Source organism: Argopecten irradians, chromosome 1 (genome assembly GCF_041381155.1).
Source record: "Argopecten irradians isolate NY chromosome 1, Ai_NY, whole genome shotgun sequence".
NCBI lineage: Eukaryota > Metazoa > Mollusca > Bivalvia > Pectinida > Pectinidae > Argopecten > Argopecten irradians.
This window is the reverse complement of record NC_091134.1, coordinates 56,082,090-56,088,089: the sequence shown is the minus strand read 5'-3', so window position 1 is coordinate 56,088,089 and position 6,000 is coordinate 56,082,090.

The window sequence follows — 6,000 nt, the reverse complement described above, 5'->3', positions numbered from 1 at the left end:
TGTTGTGTTGTTGGTGTGTTGATGTGCTGTGTGATGTTATGTTGTGTGATGTTGTGTAATGTGATGTTGTGTTATTTTGTTGTGTTTTGTTGTGTTGTGTGATGTGTTGTTGTTGTGTGGTGTTGTGTTGTGTAGTGTTGGTGTGTTGTTGGTGTGTTGATGTGTTGTGTGATGTTGTGTGGTTTCGTGGTGTTGTGGTGTCGTGTTATGTTGTTGTAAAAACGAGTTCTTATGGGGTCACTTTTCAACGGGGTCTAATTTCAACGGGTCGGTATAAAAAGTGCGCTTAAAGTTCAGTTTTCAACGGTTTTCGGGGTCATTTTTCAACGTTGAAAAATGATCCGAGGTCAGTTTTCAACGGGGGTCCATTTTCAACGTTACACCGGAATATTCCATAACTTTTTAATCCAAATTACGAAAAAAAATCCCTCACAATGAATATGAAGAGAAATTAATCCTCTTTTGATGCAGAATTAAACACATCCACTGAATTTCTGTATATATCCCAGTTCGAGTTTTCCTCCTTATTATGAATTCACCATTAAACACTCGTCTACAGGATTAACTCCAATTTCCGCTTTCTGAAAACCTTGTTGGTTTTGTACACTACCTTTGATTTTAAATTTCCAAATAATCTACACTGTAGTTTTACACTTATTTTGATATTGTTTCAATAATATTTCAGAATTTCACCTAAATCCCATTGGCTTGTCGAATGAAATTGCACATGGTATAAATAAATCCAAGATTGTCACTAGAGAAGTCGAAATTTTAAATCCTCTGAATTCAATGTAAAAAACTGGCGTACATTAGAAATGAAAATGTACTTTATTAACACAAAGACTTGTTATTTTTTAAATTAAAGATAAGCCTCAAACTGTACAATATGTTGCAGAGAGAAAAGATCTCGGTTCTGACGGGCCTCGATACAGTTCTCTCTCCAATATATTGTACAGTTTTTGGCTTATCTCCATAACATAGCATTGCGTCCATAGTTACGCGAACGTAGTTTTCATATTACCGCCATGAAGTTAGTTTTATTAACTAAAATGATGAATTTAATTCAGAAAAAAGAATTAGTGATCTTATTGTCTGCTTTCTATTTGATTATCAGAAATTATCATAATGTTATCGTTTTTTTGGAAAAAGATGATATTTTTATCATATCAATTTGTTGAGTATTTTGTACTCGTCTCAAATATCATCAATCGTCATGTATAATGTACATATTCTGCTTTTTTATGTTCAATAAAATATTTTGAATATTTCATTTCATTTTATATATTTATTCTGTTTTACTATTATTATTTTATTTTTGCTCCATGACTTTCTCCTTTCAAGATAATTTATCTCAACATGAACCCGTGTGTTTGGATATCTCATGTTATTAAATGTTTGACATAAAAGTGTAACAAAAGCTAAGTTTCAAAGAGGACGTAGTGCCGTGGAACTCTTTCACCTGATTCAGATAAAAAAAAAGATAAAATCAACCCAAAAGGTAATTTTCAAATAGGACGAAGTTTAACCTGATTCAGATAAAAAGAAATATGCGAATTCTATTAGACATTGTCGCATGTACCGTCCTTTTTACAACAATTTCTGATGAAAAATGGGAGATGGACGGCATTGTACACACCTTAAATTAATATGTGTTATCTTCACGCGCTGTAATTTAAGATAAATATTGTTAAACTGACATGTGACACCTGATGTTGCATAACCAAAACTTAAACATATTCATAAAAAAAACAAGACAATACATGAAACTTTGCTTAAAACTAAACCGAAGTACGATCTTTTCATAAATCGCCAAACTGCTTGTTCGCAATGTATTTAGTTTCTTCCTGATAGGTTATCGATATACCATATAAGAATGTAGGTCAATTCATATCTGTATTCATAAATTTGCTCAAAAGGACTTGTTTATTTGAGTGATCAATATATCTTATTTTGTTGATAGTATCAATATCATTTAGTTGTTTACTCAATAAATGTAATTCATGTCGATCCCGGTTGTTTGAGAATTATGGCATATGTTACTCCGACTTCTTAATCTGTTGGACATATTATACATACCGGAAGAATTTTTTCCCTGTTTCTCCGAGATGTATACTTTATTTATGTTGATTCTTAATTTATTCGTAATGTTAAAAGGTAAGTCATTATATTTATTACTAAAATAATCCATATTTTACTTATGTTACCAATTAAAATGTTAAACACTTAAGTACAGAAGTTAATTACTAACAAGTGTTATATATATCAACAAGAATCATTAAAATGCCTTCTTATTTCTTGTCTATTTTAATGTCCTTTTCAATTTTGTTTTAATTATTAATTTTTGATTGATTTTAATTGCAAATTTTGTTGATTTTAATGATTTCATTTATTTTTGTGACGCACCAAATTATTCAAAAGTAATCAAGTAATTAACATACAGATGATAACAAAGTAAATTCTTTAAAAATGTTGTTGAATAGCAAGGTTTCGAGCGATATTTTGTAGTCCTCGATACACCACTTTAGAGTGGTTATTGTTTCGGTTTTCTCGGGATAATACGTCAGGCTTTGGTCAACATTTCCATGTTCTGCTTTAAACATTTTGTTAAATGTCCAAATAACAACCGGAAGCGATAACATATCATATTTAAGAGTTTTGGAAGGGAAACATTCCCGACTTACGGCTAGGCTATTCACCGGTTGACTATTGCTCGTGAGATTCACAATCGCGATCTAGGATGCCAGAACACTAAGATGACTTGTTTTTATGTCATCGGAGCCAGAGTTTTCTTAACTCGCGGTTGGATAACCGGGATTGGAGAGGTTATTATTTTCTTTGAGCATATCTTCCATTTTTCAAGCGAAATGCATTTCTTCATGTCTTAAAGAATAATATTTATACAACACAACAACTGTTAGAATTCTTTTCGATATGGTGTTGGGACCAACCCGATGACCTGTATCCCGAGGCCGAAGGCTGAGGGGAAAAGTTTATAGGGTTGATCTCAACAACGAGGGGGGAAAGTTTTCACTCTTGACTGATATAGCATGAAACAACTGTTTTTTTACCTGAACCGCATGACGTCAACAACATTTTATGACGTCAACATTATTTTATGACATCAAAATTAAACACATGCAAAAATTCCTCGCTGGTTAATAGTAAAACTATTGACCGGTCAATAGTTTCTGGGGATTTACATTTTTGTAACGATTTTCAAGCAATTCCATGTGAAAACAGTCGAAAATTCTTTATTCACATTCATATAGAGAGTCAGGTAAAAGTTGAAAGGCTTAGGCCGATTTTTCGGCAAAATCGTTCAAAGTTTGAAGAAAGTATGAAACTTTGCATATGGCTTCTTTGGGACATAAGGTTTCAGGAAAAAATGGACACCAAAAAACCACACCCCCTAGCGGCCGCCATATTGGTTTTCAAAATGGCCACCGAAAACAATCTCCTATGACCCATATCTCACGTTTTATACCAGCTAAACCCAAATGTTAAACGTGTACAACCATAATATCTATTTAAGAACATTTGTATTTCAAATTTCCAACTTTGCGAGTTATACCTTAATATAAAATGCATTTAAACGGATTAGCTGACTTTAAGCAAATATAGTGAGATCACTTATATTTTTGTAATGTTTGAAGCATAAATAATTTTAATCTTATTTCGAAATCCAAGTTGTTTCCGTTTGTCACTATATAAGTGATCGAGCAAAAAAGTCATTTCCATTCCTTGCACTTAGCTTAAAGGCTTATTGTTATTCTGTTCTCCGTCGCTGTAATATATTTTCACCCAGTCCTTGGTGCCGTATGCATGTTTTACTGACGGTGGCTATGCGTTTTAGATGGATTTATTTTGCATATACTGCACTGCGCTTCAGATCTATTCTTAATTCAACACCATCATCTGTCTTGCCTTCGCCACCTTCATCTCCATTAATGAGATTTGGAGTTCTAGCTAGGGGGTTATGCTAACATTTGTAAACTTTTGACATAGAGGTACTTCTATCTATGACTATCTTGGCAAGGACTTGTTTGTTGTTAATTCTGTGCCACTACTGTCAAATTGATAGACGTACCACAAGGGATTATGTCAGACGAGGTGGACATCCAAGCTTTGGTGACAAAACTTGCTATGAACTTACTCCTTAGTCCTTCCTTAAGTGGAGTCTCTTGATGTTTGAGTCGTTCGGTATTACATAGAAACAATTTCCTTGACATTTTATCTGATTATAAACAATAGAGGGAATATCTTCCCCTGATCCCACAACATATTGCCTGAGATGCGGTTGAAGGCCCAGCATGAACGTGGTAATGCAATGTAAATGCGACCATCTCATTCATGAAACCTCCTTTGGAAGACGAATCCCAAAAGATATCCTTGCATTTAGTACTTATGCCTGCAGGTCTGATATTTCTCCACAACACAAAGTATATCTTGGATGACTGCAAAAGTGATTTCGGTTAAATATGTTTTGATCATTCCCTTGCTGTGGTCAGGAATAGAGGTATAATATAATCCATCATGCATTAAATAGCTGCAGTCATTATAAGCCATTTGAAGCCTTGAATGCCTTCTTGCTTTAGCCAAAATATATTCGTTAGCCGCCATGAATATTACAATTCTTCTGGCATATAATATCTACATTCCGCTTTAAAAAGGAGATGATCCTTAATTGATTTTTGTTATTTACAATTCATATCTTTCGGAAACACCTGCTCTGCTCTCTATAGTTTATCAGTAGACAGACTTTTATGTTGATGTAGTGAAGATCTACTTCAGAAAAGGTATTTCGAATTACATGATAAAGACGATTTCATAAATCAATTTGTGATATTTCTCAAATGAAATATGAACTTACATTTTATGTTAAAAAGTCTCTGTCAAAGCCTCTATTTAGAGTTAAAACACCGAGTTCTTGTACGAGTGTTCCAGAATGACAAATATTGCTATTGTGCAAAATTTGATTCTAGAACTATAATTATCTCTTTTAAACATGGAAATAGATGTAAACATGAATGTACTATACACTGAAAGAGTTAAAGGTACAATACCTGTCCAAAAGGATGAAATGGTAAGGACGACGTCGGGGTTCATCAACGACCCACTTTATGGAAATTTACGTTTGCATGTGTTTCATCTATTCATATTGGTTTAGAGAATAATGCTAAGTGTAATATTTAAAGAAGTTCATAACATTGGTTTTAAAGTAATGTTTCATAAATCATTAGCCGTTTTGGTTAGGTTATGTACATGTACCTTTAAATTAATGCTGCCGGTCAACTTGAATTTCAGATTGGCAGCCATTTTGAAAACTAACTAAGAATCGAAGTATTTTGTATTATATGCTACAAAATATAAATACTCACTGTTTTTGCATGTGTTTTATTTGCTTTAAGTCAGCTTTGTCAATCATTATTATTATACATAGATATAGGTATATGTAGTAGTAAATTTGGCGACCATCTTCCAGCTTGAAATGCCAAATGGCGGTCTTTCTGCATAAACTATGCCAGAATAATCATAAATATCATTTGAAATTGGAAATCAAATGGAAACAACTTTAATTTAAACGGCGATCTGGGATTTCAAAATGGCGGCCATTTTGGAATTAAAATAAGAATCAAATATTCATGTAACAAGCACTACAAAAGTATAAATTCTCTCATTATTTTTGAAGGTTTATTTGCTTAATATCATTTTAGTCAATTAGAAGTATTATATACAGTAAAACTCTCAAAGTTGGCGCCATCTTGAAATCCAAAATGACGGTCCTTCTACATGAAGTTAAAGACTAAAAAAATCCTAAGTATTCATAATATGGGTTTAGACGTTTAAAATTTGGATCTAGCTGGCATAGAACGTTGGATATGGGTCGCAACATAAAATGGTTTTTGGTGCGGCCATTATGAAAACCAATATGGCGGCCGCCAAAGGCCGTGATTTTTTGGGGTTTTTTTTCTTTCCAGAAACCTTATGTCCTAAAAACAC